The following is a 15686-nucleotide window of genomic DNA, read 5'->3' as shown; positions in this document are numbered from 1 at the left end:
CCTTGATGAAGCCTGTCTTCTGAGATCACCTCTGGGATGCAGGGCTCCAACCGCTGTGCCAGCGCTTTTCAAAGGAACTTAGCATCCGCATTTATAAATTGGCACAACCTACACTCGGTAGAGTCATTTTCTTCCTTAAGGATCAAGGCAATAGAGGCCTGCACGAGTGTAAAGGGCAATGAACCCTGGGAGGAGTCTTAAAGATATTTAGATTTCGAGGCACCAATTGCTCCCCAAACCTCTTTGAAAACTCAATGGGGAAGACAGCAGGGCCAGGACCTTTACCCTTCTGCATCAACCCAATGCATTTCCTAATTTCCTCTGGGCCCAACGGATAATCCACCTCTTCACACCTCTTCCTCTCAGCCACTAGGATATGTAGCCCATCCTAAAAAAATCGATCATGGCCGAAGTCTCCAACGGTCTCTGATCTATAGAGATCCCAATAGAATGTTACAAAGGCCGCATTGACATGCGGCGGGGCAAAGACCAGGCTGCCACTTGAGTCCCGTACTTGCACAATCAACCAGGAAGCTGCCTGCTGTCTCAGCTGGTGAGCTGAGAGGCAACAGACCTTCTCCCCATGTTCATAAAATACACCCTTTGAATGTCGCAACTGGCCTTATCCATTGATAATAATTCAGATTGCATCTGCAGCTTTTACCTACTTGCTAACAACTCAGGGGTTGGGCCAAGCAGCAGCCTCTGTCGCTCTGCCGTTGCTGTCTTTTCCATGTGAACTTTCCAGGACATTATCTAGCTGTGCAGAGGTTGACAAGAGTTTTAATTCTTTGATTTTTTTTCTGTTGTAATGCAGCGAGAACCACAGGTTTAGGATTTAAATCACATTTTGGATGGTTTCCGTGTATCTGCTGCTCTTGTCCTCCTGATGGTGGTCATAGGTTTGGAAGGTGCTGCCTCAGGATTTTCACAGTAACTTAGTTGCAGTATTAATGTAAGCCTACTTGTGACACTAAGAAAGATAATTAATGAGTTCCTGCAGTGCATTTTATAGATGTTCTACATCGCTGCTGCTGTGCATCTGTGGTGGAGAGACTGAACGTTTGTGGATGGGGTGCCAATCAAGCGGGCTGCTTTCTCCTGGATGGTGTCAAGCTTCTTGAGTGCTGTTGGAGCTGCACTCATTCAGCAAGTGGAGAGTATTCCACCATACTCCTAACTAGTGTCTTGTAGCTGGTGGACAGGCTTTGAAGAGTCAGGAGGTGAGCAATTCGCCACAGGATTCCTAGCCTCAGACCTGCTCTTGTTGCCATAACATTTATGCAGCTGGTCCAGTTCAGTTTCTGATCAAGGGTAACCCCTCAGGACAATGTACTGAACAAAATGATAGTGATTGCAATAACTATCTCGTGTACATTGAGATCTGTTCCTTGTATTAACTTCCCCTTTTTCCAGCTACCTTGCAACACATTACGAAAAAAGGATTTTAAAAATAAATTTGATTAATTACAAAGAAATCTAAAATTAAGGATTTTTTCAGCCTGCTCCTCTTCCATAAAAATATTTAAGTGACAATTTAATGAAATGGAGCCTCACCTTCAAGGACTGCATCTCAAGACCAACATGTGCATCCATCTGTTCAGTTGCAAAGTGTGGAAAATGAACTCTGAATTTTATTTTGCATTCCATGTGGTTGAATGACTCTGCCAGCAGCACTATTTTATAAAATCACCACCACAGTGCCATTACAAAAGTGAATGTACTGTGGTGCTAATGTTATTTCCTTTACTACTGTCGTTTTTATTGTGCCACATTTCCCCATTATAAATTCCTACGTCTATGCTTAATACAGATTTTGCTGATTTAAGCTTGACACGCTTACTGCAGAACCACAGGTGACTCTTGTTACAATCCCTATAGAGACTAATAACTTTTTAAAAAATAATTTTGAACTTCCAGTTGATAGCTGAAAGGATGACGCAACATTATTTCTTATTTTAACACTCATGATATTATGATCCCAGCTGATTTTACTACAGGCCAGGCCAGATCCCAGGGTGGGACCTGGCTTGATAAATCCTAATTTTTGTTTTTTTATTTAGATACATGGAAGGCAGCTACTGAACAGAGTCTCAGGCGTCTGCTCATAAACCTCTAACAAATAATAAACATTTATTAAATAAGAACGGATGAAGTACAATACACTACTCTTTCACCCCAGTGATACCTTTACAGGCATAGATTTTTAAAGAGAACACAAATTGCAAAATGTATCTTATACTCTAATGTTATCAGTAAGTACACAGACCAGGCGAACTGTGGTCAGACACCCAATGCTCTGAAACCAAATGGCAGATGCCGCCCAAACCAACTTCTTTCGATATCTCATCAATTTCCCCAGACGCTTGTCACACTATGTGCCAATTGGTCTCACTGAAACTTTGTATTTCACATGGGGGTGTACAATCTTCACTCTCAAAGAACATGCCTTGGAATCCCAAACCATGTTTTCTGTCAGATGTTTTCACCAAGGATACACATCCAGAGTTTCAACCTCTCCTTTCAGTATTCCCGTTCCCTGGAGCCACACGCATCCAAGATTTGCCTTCCACACACTCTCCCAAATGCCCATCCAGGCCAAAAGAACACCACAGCTTCACAGACCATAGTAAGGAGTCATCAACCTTCTGGTCATCTTGGATCTCTGGCTTCTCGCAAGTACACTCTGCATTTCATCTGCCTTCTGTAGCTTTGTCTTTTTGGGGTTTCTCTCTGCTCCTTACTCTTAACTTCACTGACAATGGCTTGTTTACAATCCCCGTCATGGGTACTGGAATATACAGTCTTCCTGGAGTTTTCTTTTGTCACATTCCCTGGTTTCTGGGACATTTCCCTTTATTTTGGGACTTGCTTTCTGTCCCTGGGCAATGTCCTGCCTGTTCTGGAAGTTTATATGGAATGCTGTTTCCTTCTGGGCCACCTTGTTCCAACTGAAAAAAAAACTGCCTTTGCTGTCTTTGAGGGCCCCCTCTTGCTAGGCAGCAGCCCAGTTTTGTTTCTTTTAAACTCACTGAAATCTCATTCAAATGCAGTCTTCTTTTAAAGTGAAACGAAAACTGAAGTTCCCTTAACTCACAACTGCAGAATTATAAATCAAACTTAAAATTAAAGCTAAACTTAAAAGCTATAGCTTATGTTCAACACACACAAATATCAATTACTTAAAATTATCTCTATTTCCAAACAACTGTAACAAAAGTCTAAAAGCACCATTGACTCAAGACAATCTCTGTCTCGGCAGGCTATACTCTAAGCCACAGAACAGAACATTTCCCCTTTTCTTTTAGCACAACCAAATGTACTTTACACTACCCTTTTTGTAGATATTCAATTCTCCTGTAATCAGTTCTGCATGATTCTTAGCTCCCTAGCGTTTATTTCTGTTCTTTTCCTTTCTCGGTCTGGGAACTTTACACCTTATAACTGTCTTTCACAGTGAGGCATTTTTACCAGAGATTCTTCCTCTGGAACATCTTAGGTGAATCTCCCTGCCTCATTTTATCTTCTTTGAATTTGGGCTTTTCGATATGAGTGCAGCCACCCACATTCCTGCAGGGTGAGCCACATTGTCTTCCTGCCTAAAGCTGCTCCCCCTTTCCCGGATCTGGAAGACTAACTCCTCTGTGAGTTTTCAGTAAATTCTTATAAAACCTTCCCCTCTCGAAGTCCATCTCCATGGCAATATCAATCACAAGGTCCTTATATCTAGGTAGAAATTCCAAATCTACCCCTGAGATCACAATTGTCTTTTATCTGGGAAGTTAATGAACAGTTTAAAGAACAACTGTTTACAACCCACCATTCACAACACGTATCTGGTACTACAGAGATTCACAGTTTATCCACTGTTAGTACACAGGCTATTGCAATTGTCTCCAAATGTAAACACTTTTCATCTTCTTCCCAGTAAACCAATCTGGGTCCTTTTTATTAACTAACAATCAAATCACCCAGGCTTACCATCCGGCAGACTTCAGAACAGGTCCCTTCATTTTACCTTAACTTAAAGATATACTCCTGAAACATAGCAATCTTATAAACCTCACAATTATAACACCATATAACTGCTTTCTGAGTTATCTGTAGCAGTACCGCTGCTATTCTGTTTACTGGTGACTTTTCACTTCAAGTAAGTTACTGCTGAATTTAGTTTTAAACTCTTAAATTTAAGTGTTTTTTTTTCAGATGTATAATTCAAGAAAGCATCTTTCACAAACACAGGATGTTCCAAATTACTTCAAAACTGACAAATTCATCTTTTTGAAGTGTACTCACTGTTGTCACTGTTGTAACGTGGGAAATGCAGCAGTCAATTTGTGCAAAGCAAGTTCCCACAAACAACAATGTGATAAATTAACAGTTTATCTATCTTTGTGATGTTAATCAAGGGGCATATGTTGACCAAGACAACAGGAAGAAATCCTCTGCTTTTCTTTGAAATAATTTCACGGGGTCTTTTACACCTGAGAGGGTAGACGGGGTCTTTTAATGCTGTATACAAATAATGGGTCTTTCAACTGTGCAGCCGTCTCTCAATACTGCACTGGACTCGAAACATTTTGATTTTTGTGCTAAAATCCTGGAGAGGATCTTGAACCAATAACCTTTTGACTCAGAAGTGAGAGTGCCGGGCAGCATGGTGGTGCAGTGGTTAGGACTGGGACTGCAGCGCTGAGGACCTGGGTTCGAATCCTGACCCTGGGTCACTGTCTGTGTGGAGTTTGCACATTCTCCCTGTGTCTGCGTGGGTTTCACCCCCATAACACAAAAAGATGTGCAGGTCTAAATTGGCCACTCTAAATTGCCCTTAATTGGGAAAAAAAATAATTGAGTACTCTAAATTTTAAGAAATAAAGAGAAGAAGTGAGAGTACCATGGCTGAAGTGAGCTAAGTCACAAAAAATAGGTGTCAGATCAATTGCCCATCATGCACCCAGCTATTGTTGCTTTCCAATTACTTCAAAGGATGTAGAGGCAGGATTGATCAAGACATAGGTAGAAAATATGCAGTTGTGATAAGGTGCAAAGGCATTATCATCTGCCCCTCTTCTACAATTAATGGCCCAAACCTTCCAATATGGGGAGCGGTGAATGGCTCAATGTAAGCCATTGATGCACCTCAGGATTCTGAGGAAGTCACTGTGGTATTATCATAACTGTAAGAACTAAAAGGGTTAATGAAGTATCTAGAGTAGCCACTATAGGGAGCTAAAGTTACACGTATTCAAGGCAGTGTTGCTAAGCCTTGTGGGGAGAGTGTGTGCAGGGGTTAGCTAGAGAGAGTCAGAAGTACAAATAGTGTAAGTGAGAGCAGATCATAGTTTATATCAGCATTAACATTAGCTGTAGATGAGTGTAGTTAAATGTTATTAATCAATTGTGTATTCTTTAGGAGTATGTGTCGAATCCAAATTAGTGGTGTGAATAAATTTATAGCATTGTTTAAGTTCAAGCTATTTTGTGGTCTTTGTGAGCACTATGCCAACCATCCAGAAATAAGCAACACAAAGAACACCACATGGTACCAGGAGTCTATTTCTGTTAGTAAGCAACAGTTAAATTAGAAAAGATTAGCATTATGAGATTGAAGAAATAACCCAGGAGCTACAAAACTCAAAAAAACTACAACGAAGACTAATCGGAAGATGGAGGGTCTCAAGAAACTCAACTACTTTAGGACACAGGGTAAACTATGCCAAAACTGGGCATTCTTTAAAACAGCAGTTTGAAGTTTTCCTTTCTGCCTCCGTGCTTGAAAGTGCCTCAGGCCAAAGGAAAATAGCAGTCCTATTGAATTTTGCTTGGCCGCAAGCATTAGAACTTTTTTTTAAAATTCAGTGCTGATGAGGATAAAATTAAATACAACATGGTGCTACAAACGTTTGATACGCACAGTAAGAAGCAGATGTATGAGACCTATGAGCGCTACATGTTCAGAAAATGGTTGCAGTTAAGAGGGGAGTTGAAAGATTCTTTCATAACAGCTTTAAAACTAAGAGCGCAGTTGTGTAATATTTCTTCAGCATCCGATTCAATGTTGCAATGAGGATCAGATTGTATTTGGGATAAATACTGAACGTTTGTGCAAGAAAATGCTAAGACGACCAGTTTTACCACTTGAAGACGCGAGTAATATGTGCAAGACAAGTGAACAGGCATCGACTGAATAAAGTTCCTGACAAAAGAAAAGAGCGCAAAATCGGGAAACATGGCTGACGCCATTAATACTGTGTCGCAGCAAAGAAAACTGCGTACAAAGGCTGGTAGACATTTTGAGAGTGACATCACGAACGTGATGATGTGTACATGCTGTGGCCACACCCACAGTAAAAATAAATTTTCCGGCAAAAGGCAAACAATGTCCAATTGTTGCAAGTTGAACCACTTTGCGTGCCGATAAACCAGTGTTGTTTATCAGCAACTGCTTCAGTAACCAAATTTAAAAAGTCCTATTGTGATTTCAGATGGATCCAAAGTGTTAAGAATGAAGAGAAAAAATCCAACATTGTAGCGGATAGAGAGGATTGCTCACTGTCTACACTTATGGATACTTTCATGATTGAAGCAGTCACTAGGATTAACTTACTGCATATCAATGATCCACCAGTACAAGAGCTCTCAAAGATAATTAAGGCATGGACTGCCTCATTAGAAATAAATGGCAAACAAATACCATTTAAAATTGATACAGGATATTTGATACAAACTGCAAGGGTTAATGAGGTGTTTAGAGTAGCCACGAGAGGGAGTTATATGTATAACTATATTAGGCAGTATTGCTAAGCCTTGTGAGGAAAGTGTGTGCAGGAGTTAGCTAGAGTCAGAAGTACAAATAGTGTAAGTGAGAGCAGATCATAGTTTATATCAGTATTAAGATTAGCTGTAGATGAGTATAGTTAAATGTTATTAATCAACTGCTTATTCTTAAGAAGTAGGTGTTGAATCCAAATTAGTGTTAAAAAATGTATAGCTTTGTTTAAGTTCAAGCTATTTTGTGGTCTTTGTGAATAAGCAACACAAAGAACACCACAGTTCTGACACGTGCACATACATGGTACTTGTGCAAGATGTTTAAACTGGCAATTGCTGGTTACCTTGTTCAGAGAGCTGCATGATTCCCTAAGATAGTGGGTTTGGATGGACTGAACCATGCTGTTTGCCCTACACATGCTGGTTTTTACACAGATTTACTTGCAGCTTTTGTTAGCAAATGTAAAGCCAAGCCAACTCAGCTGCATAACAAAACAAGCCAACTGGAGTGTCAAAGTGCAACGGTAACCACAACAATGTTCACCTTCCCCTCACTCCCCACTTCCTGTAATGTTCACCTTCTACCTCCTGGCTCATCTTTCACCGCTGACCCTCCCCCCTCCATGATGCCATCCTCCATAGAATTCTCATCCTTTCACGGCAGAATGGTAGCACAAGTGGATAGCACTGTGGCTTCACAGCGCCAGGGTCCCAGGTTCAATTCCCCGTTCGGTCACTGTCTGTGAGGAGTCTGCATGTTCTCCCTGTGTCTGCGTGGGTTTCCTCCGGGTGCTCCGGTTTCCTCCCATAGTCCAAAGACGTGCAGGTTAGTTGGATTGGCCCTGATAAATTTCCCTTAGTGACCAAAAGAGTTTGGAGGTGTTATTGAGTCATGGGGATAGGGTGGAAGTGAGGGCTTAATATGGGTTGATGCAGACTCGATGGGCCAAATGGACCCCTTCTGCACTGTATGTTCTATGTACTATGTATTTTCCAGCAACCCCCCTCCCCATTTGCCTTCCAAAATCGCAGGCTCCTGTCTGTCCAATGTCACAAGTCACAAGCATCAGCATTAATGGGGTTTGTAGGGGTGAAGCAGACTGAGCATTGTCCAGGCTGAGAGAAGAAGTTGAGTGCCGGCAGTGAGGGGAGGCTGTCCAGTGTGTGTATCCTGTGGGGTGGAGAAGGAAGTTGTGGTGGGGGGAGGGGGGGGGGGGGGTGGGGGGAGGGGTGGGGGGGAGGGGGTGAGAAGTTGGGAGCTGGGGGCGTAAGATGAGCAGATGACAGTCAATGAACTGAATACAGACCTTAAGGGCCACGTCTTCAGTTCATGATGAGAAAAAGGTGCATGGCTTGGCACGAAGAACACTCGTCACTTAGGCTGCAAATCTGTTCATCACTGAATCCCTGATCGAGTCAGCACCCACAAATATGATTGGGCAGATTAAATTGCAGTCAGTAGCGGGTGGATCCCGTCCACTGAATATCCTACATCCTGTCGCAAGAGTGCTGTTTTGAAAATGTGGGGAAAGCAGTGACAGGTCACTGGGCACCTTGAATGTGTTGCAAACCTCTCAAAAGAATTTATGGTGGAGCCCATTCCTATAAATGTTACTTTAGACTGCCCACTTATACATTAAAGGAGCCTAATCCATCATCCTGGAAAGAAAATTGGGGCTGCAGCAAATACATATTTGGTATCCTTCCTCATCAGAGGATCAGAAGAAATGCTCATCAAGATTTTAATGAGATGCAGAGGATACAAGGGAATCAACCACCTTATAGTTCCCAAAATCAAAAGTGTTCTTTCAATCCATATAAGCAGTGTGCAATAAATATCAAATTATTATCAAATACCTTTGACCTGAGGATACACATGTTTCACTTTCCAATAAAATTCCTAATAGTTAAATAATAGTGCCTGCAGTTTTTCCTAGCTGTCAGTAATTTTCAAGAAAGTGCTGAGGCCCAGTAATTACCTTTACTCTGAAATATGTCAGGACATGAAAAGGTTATCATCACAATCTTTCTCCTTCAGTAATTGATGACAAAAGTAACACCCATAGCAATAATATTACAAATGTGTTGAACCAGTTCGGAAGCATTTTAAAATACAACTGTGCTACACCCACATTTTGCTTCAACGTGACGCTGGTTTCCACAGGTTACATAATTCTTTTGTGATATGATAAATGTTCAGTGATCTTTTACCTTCGGAATTGTTAGAAACCTTTCATTTGATGCAGTCAATGAATTTGATCAAAGTTGACTGTTCAATTGTGAGAGATTTTCATTATCCACTTTTTGTGCTGCATTAGTGATTCTTATCACCTTGTATAAACAAAGCTATATAATCATAAGCTCTTCTGTATGTATTGCAAGAAGGGGTGTCTCCTCAGAAGCTAATAACCTAAACAAATGTATTCCCCTTTACATGTTAACTTGAAGAGAAACCTTTCCAAATCTGTGTTTGCCCTTGGCAACCTGCAAATAGAAGGTCTGCATTGTATTGTCAAAGATGGTGCTTTAACTTTACCTGTGTAAATAGAGCACACATACTGATCTCCAACATTAGCAGATGTGATTCTTGCCTGGAGCGTACAAGACAAATATTTTCAAGATGGATGTCATAAAGAAGGTGGTACACATGCAGCATAAGCAGCCCAAAATTGTGCCCTATACTACTCCCTCTTTCAATTATTATATCTTTGCATCAGCTTATCCAGGTGTTTCCAAAATGTATTTTCTGTCATTTTTCCTCAAATCAGGGAGTAGGGTCCTGACGGGAATAATAACCATGCGCAGTGACCAACTGAAATTCAATTGAAGGTTGGTTTTACATTTATGGCTAACATTTTGTTATCAGGTCTTTCATGAAGTGGGGCTGCTTTTTAAGTGGCAATTAGTTATGAAGGTACTTGCTACACTTGTAGTGTAGCAAATGTGGGGTCCTACGTCATAACTACGAGTATTACATATTCCAATACATGACTCATTGGCTTGCACTGTTGACAACGGGCTAAATAATACAGGAAGTGAGGGTGCACTCCCCAACTGGAAGTTGCCGGCCTTCAGCCTTCTGAGCTCACTTTCAAAATGCATCCAATAACACGTTAATTGGGGCACTTTAATAACCAGGAAAGGCTTGAGGCCTTCATCAAGCCTACTGGATTCAACAATTATAGGGAGGGGGGGTCCTTTAAAATATTGCTGAAATGATTCTTGAAAATTACTGAATTTGTAGAAATATGATTCAGCTCTAATCATTTGAATACTGTCCATGATTCTCAAATGTTACAAATAATGTACTACAAGTTCTGATATGATACAATATGAAGGTACATTAGACAAGCTTGAAACAATATCGTAACTGAGACCAAATGTGATGTAAAGAGTTTGAACGTGGTACAGAGGTAGTGGGACAGTTAATTAATTTGGAGTAATTGATTAATGTCTAATTAACCAATCATCTGTTAAGTGACTGACACTTTCCTGAACGAATCAAGGTGGTCTCAGCTGAGAATTGGAACCAATGAACCTAGATAAGGATTCCCTTAAGAATGTGATTTGTTTAACTGATTAGCAGATAAATTATAGCCATTGGAGAATAAACATTACTTTTAAAAGCCTTTGTTGAAATTACTTTTAATGTTGTAAATCTGAAGTCACTTTCATCTTGAAGTTTTTGCTTTTACTTGTTAGTTCCACAAGGACATTTCAAGAGACATGGGAAAAAGTATTTTCCAGTTAATATTGTGTGAATGTACCAAAATGTGTTCTTCAGAAATAAACATTATTGAAATTCATTCCACCGGACTGACTTATCTATCTATGAGCGAGAAATAAGGCAAATCTTACTGTGATCAATCAGTAATGGTGATCAGGATGTCTGGTCTCCAAGGTTATTGGCTATGACCTGGAACAAGGTCACGGTCAGTGACAGAGCATCATGGGTGAGCCCGCTACTGACATTCCAAAGGTGTTGCGACTGCGCGCAGCGCACGTTTCGTTGTCGCCAATTTGGAGGGGATAGGAGGGGCGTGGGGGGTGGGTTCGACTGTTTACAATTCATATCAATGACATGGATGAAAGGACTGAATGTATGGTGGCTAAATTTGTTCATGATGGAGAAAGGTAGGAAAGTAAATTGTCAAGAGGACATAACATGTCTACAGAGGGATTAAAATTAAATTAATGGGCAAAATATTGGCAAATGGAATATGATGTGGGAAATATGAACTTGTCCACTTTGTCAGGAAGAATAAAAAGCAACATATTATTTCAATAGAAAGATATTGCAGAACCCAGATACACAGGGGAATCTAGGTGTTCTGGTGCATGAACAACATGAATAATAATAATCTTTTAATTGTCACAAGTAGGCTTACATTAACACTGCAATGAAGTTACTGTGAAAAGCCCCTAGTTGCCACATTCCAGTGCCTGTTTGGGTACACAGAGGGAGAATTCAGAATTCTCAGCCGGTACGGGAATTGAACCTGTGCTGCTGGCCTTGTTCTGCATTACAAACCATCTGTTTAGCTCAGTGGGCTACACTGAACTAAACCAGCGCCTGTCCGCACCCCCCCCCCAATCCGTAACTGTCCTTGTCGCTGTTGTCATATGAGAGTACCTTTAAGAAATGAGGGTTTATAAAATAGCTGTAGCGGATGTACCTTTAGGAAATGAGTGTTTATCAGTGATGTCAGAGCGTGGGTGGAGCTGGGCTGTCTTTCTGCTTTTACTTGGGCTCGCAGCTACAGGTTGTGTTTAGTTTTGTTTTAGATTTGGAGAAGCTGCAGTCACAGCAAGATGTGTGTGAATCTCTGCAAGCTTATGAATGTTCATTTGGTGATTTCAAAGTGGTAACTGTTCTCAGTGGTGAAGTTAAACCTGATGTCTTTCTGTAAAAAAGGTTATTTTTATCTTATGGATTTTGCAAGAAAAGATTAAGAGTTACGTAGAAAGTACTGTATTCTTTGGGGGATTTATTGGTGTTGATAGTTGTTAAGATGTTTACTGTGGGTTTATGAAGTGCTAACTGGTTTCATAAATAAACATTGTTTTAATTTAAAAGTACTGTAGATTTCTGTTGCATCACATCTGCAGAGTGGGCCCAGGTGCTCCCCATAACCACAATCTATTCAAAGTTGTGGGTCAGGTGAACTCCATGATACACTTTGGGGTTCTCTAAACCCTGGCCCATAACAATGTAAACACCATCCTCTTATTGAACAGTATGGCCACCTCCTATCCCTCGTCCCCTAGCACAATTGGTAAGTCGTTCCCACTGGCTCTTTCTTACCTGCAGTCGGTCCTTGTCTCTCAGGTGGGTCTCTTGGAAGAAGAAGACTATGTTGGCTCTCAGACATCCCCTCCCCCCCCCCATTTCCCTCTACTTTCCCCACATCTAGAATTTTCTCTTCCCCCCCCCCCCCCGTTTCCAGACACTCTCTCCATCAGGAGTTGTGCCGTGGCCCTCCCCTTGCTCGTACTTCCCTGTGTGATGGCCCATGGCTGCTCCCTGGCTTTGGGCTCTGGCTGGAGTGACCTGTGGGCTCTGTCCACTTCTGGGGGCTTGGAGAAGCTTTCCCCTCCAACAGTTTCCCTAACATCTGGGCCACATATTCCATCGGGTTCCTGCCCTCGGCACACTAAGGTAGGCCCACAATATGGAGGATGTGATGGCGCGACCGGTTCTCTTGGTCTTTGACCTTCCCCCTTAGCGCCCCTTGTGTCGCCACCAACCTTGCCATCTCCGATTTCAGTCAAGCGATCTGGTCCCTCTGGTCACTCTGGTCGGAGGTGGCCTTCTCCAGCTCTCTATCGTTGCCTTTTGTGTCCATGGTCGCCACTCAGTTTTGTCCAATCCCTCTTGAAGGGGGACCAGCGCTTCCATTATCGCCGCCTTTACCATCGCCATCATTTCTAATTCGATGGCGTTTCTGAGCAATTGGAGCTCCTGTGTTAGGAGGTCCCTCCATTTATTTATTGGAGGGTAGCCCAGCATATGTCCTTACGGCCCATCCCGTTCGGGTGCGGCCAAAACCTCTTCACCCCGCATGTTCATCATCGCCTTAATCTTCCTCTCCAGACCTTTGCTGATTCTGCCGGCACTCCCGGCTCCTCCAATTGTTGCCTGGCGTGCCTCATTCATTGTGGTGGTGTTGGAGGAGGGTGGTTTTTTTTTAATGTACAAATGATTGAGGGATAGATTGTTGTCACTGCCCTACTCCACTAGGTTCTCTATCTCCCTCCTGTATTCTGACTCGTCGTTATTCGAGATCCGGTCCACTATGGTTGTGTCATCAGCAAACCTGTAGATGTAGTTAGAGCCAAATTTTGCCACGCAGTCGTGTGTGTACTGTCGGGGGCGAAGTACACAGCCTTGCGGGGTCCCGGTATGGAGGGCTATCGTGGAGAAGGTGTTGTTGTTTATTCTTACTGATTGTGGTCTATGGGTCAGAAATTCGAGGATCCAGTTTCAGATTGAGGAACCAAGTCCTAGGTTTTGAATCTTTGCTATGAGCTTGGCTGGGATAATAATAATCACAATAATCATCATAATAATCATAATCGCTTATTGTCACATATGGCTTTAATGAAGTTACTGTGAAAAGCCCCTAGTCGCCACATGCCGGCGCCTATTCGGGGAGGCCGGTACGGGAGTTGAACACGCGCTGCTGGCCTTGTTCTGCATTACAAGCCAGCTGTTTAGCCCACTGTGCTAAACCAGTCACTGGATTATGATTTTAAAGGCAGAGCTGTAGTCAATAAATAGGAGTCTGATGTAAGAGTCCTTTGTCGAGATGCTTCAGGGATGAGTGTAAGGTCAGGGAGATGGCGTCTGCTGTGGACCTGTTGTGGTGGTATGCGAATTGCAGTGGATCTAGGCATCCTGGGAGTATGGAGTTGATGTGCCTCATGACCAACCTCTCGAAGCACTTCTTTCCGATTCATGCCAGGGCGACCAGACAGCCGTCATTGAGGCACGTTGCCTGGTTCTTCTTTGGCACCGGTATGATGGTGGTCTTCTTGAAACGGGGGGGGCGGGGGACCTCAGAATGGAGTAGGGAGAGGTTAATGATGTCCGCAAACACATCTGTCAGCTGGTCCATGCAGGATCTGAGTGCTCAACAAGAGACCACGTCCAGACCATTACCTTCCAAGGGTTCACTTTCAGGAAGGCCAATCTGACTTTGGAAGCTGTGACGAAGGGTATGGCTGTGTCCAGGACTGCTGGGGCAGTCGACAGTGGTTTGATGGTTTTCTGTTCGATTCTGTATTGAATTCATCGGGGAGGTGTGCGCTGCTGCCGGAGATACTGCTCGGCTTCACTTTGTAGCCCGTTAACTTGTTTAGGACAACCGACGAGTCTGTAATGCAAGTGTGTGATTCTAGCTTGGTCTGATATTCTCTCTTGGCATCCTGGATGGCTTTGCGGAGGTTGTACCTGGATTTCTTGTGTAGGTCAGGGTTGCCTGACTTGAACGCCTCAGACCTGTCCTTCAGTACGGAGTCAATCTCCCGAGTAAGCCATGGTTTCCAGCTGGAGAGGAGGTCAAATGGGGTGGGGGCACAGGAAGGCTCGCTGTGAAGATTAACGGGACAGAGGTTTCACATATATGAGGTGCAACATGTTTTAGTAGTGAACATGGGACATTTCCATTCCCCCTAGCTACAGATTGTGAGCCTCCACCCCCCCACCCCAAGCCTGTGCTCCTCTCTCTTCTTGGTCAGACATGGTCTACTGCTGCATCTAGGTGCGTCCCCAGGGTGCACATGAGGTGGAGGCAGCCTGCTGCTTTTCACTCCCCATGACCTTTGATGCCCTTGGCGGATGTCCTTTGGAGGGCCTGGAGCCAAGGGCCCCGGCCGACTGATTGGAGTCACAGACGATACTGTGCCACCCTGTTCTGCCTGCTGCTCTAGAGGTGCGCCAGTAAATCAGAGGAACTGGAGACTGTCGTCATCTCTTTGGTGGCAGGCCCCAGTTTGGCCCCAAGCTCATGCTCCTACCTGATGGTACCCGTGAGGCCTTGGGATGGAGAGGCAGCTGGAGTGAGCTCCAGGGGCCACTGCATTACCGGGAAATTCTAGTGCCTCCCTGTGGTAATACCACTGTATATATATGTGTGTGCCTCTATTAGGGGATGTACAATAGTACCTGCTATGACAGGTTTGTCGGTAAGCCCCTGCATAGTTTGTCGGTAAGCCCCTGCCGGCTAGCTCCGCCCACATGGAGCAGTATAAATATCCATGAGGTCTCCTGAGCTGCCATTTTACAGCTCCACTTGAGGGAATAACATCTCACGGTAATAAAGCCTCTTTTGTACCGTTTCGTGTTTCTGTGTGCGATTGTTAGCGCATCAATTTATTACCATGAGGTTTCCCTAATCATGGACATCAGAATAAAACCTGACCGCCTGCAGCTGGATCCGCAATCGCTGAACGCCAGGAAAGACTTTAACCACTGGCTGGCTGTTTTCGAGGCCTACATCTCCTCAGCGGACCCTGCACCATCGGAGGTTCAGAAGGTACAACTCCTTTACTCCAGATTGAGCTCCAGTGTGTTCCCGCTGATACAGGACGCGCCGATCTATGCCCGTGCTATGGAACTGCTCAAAGAAAATTATGTCCAGTCGACGAACACTCTGTTTGCGAGGCACGTACTCTCCACTCACATCCAGCAACCGGGTGAGTCGATTGAGGACTTCTGGCGGGCACTTATCCCTCTAGTACGGGACTGCGAGTGCCTGGCCGCCACAGCTACGGAACATTCGAATCTCCTCATGCGAGATGCTTTTGTGACGGGGATTGCATCGGACCCCATCCGGCAACGACTGCTGGAAGGGGCCGCGCTCGATCTAGCAGTGACAAAGACCTTAGCGCTCTCTATGACGGCTGCTTCCCGT

This window comes from Scyliorhinus canicula, chromosome 5 (genome assembly GCF_902713615.1).
Source record: "Scyliorhinus canicula chromosome 5, sScyCan1.1, whole genome shotgun sequence".
Lineage (NCBI taxonomy): Eukaryota > Metazoa > Chordata > Chondrichthyes > Carcharhiniformes > Scyliorhinidae > Scyliorhinus > Scyliorhinus canicula.
Note: the sequence above shows the minus strand (reverse complement) of the source record.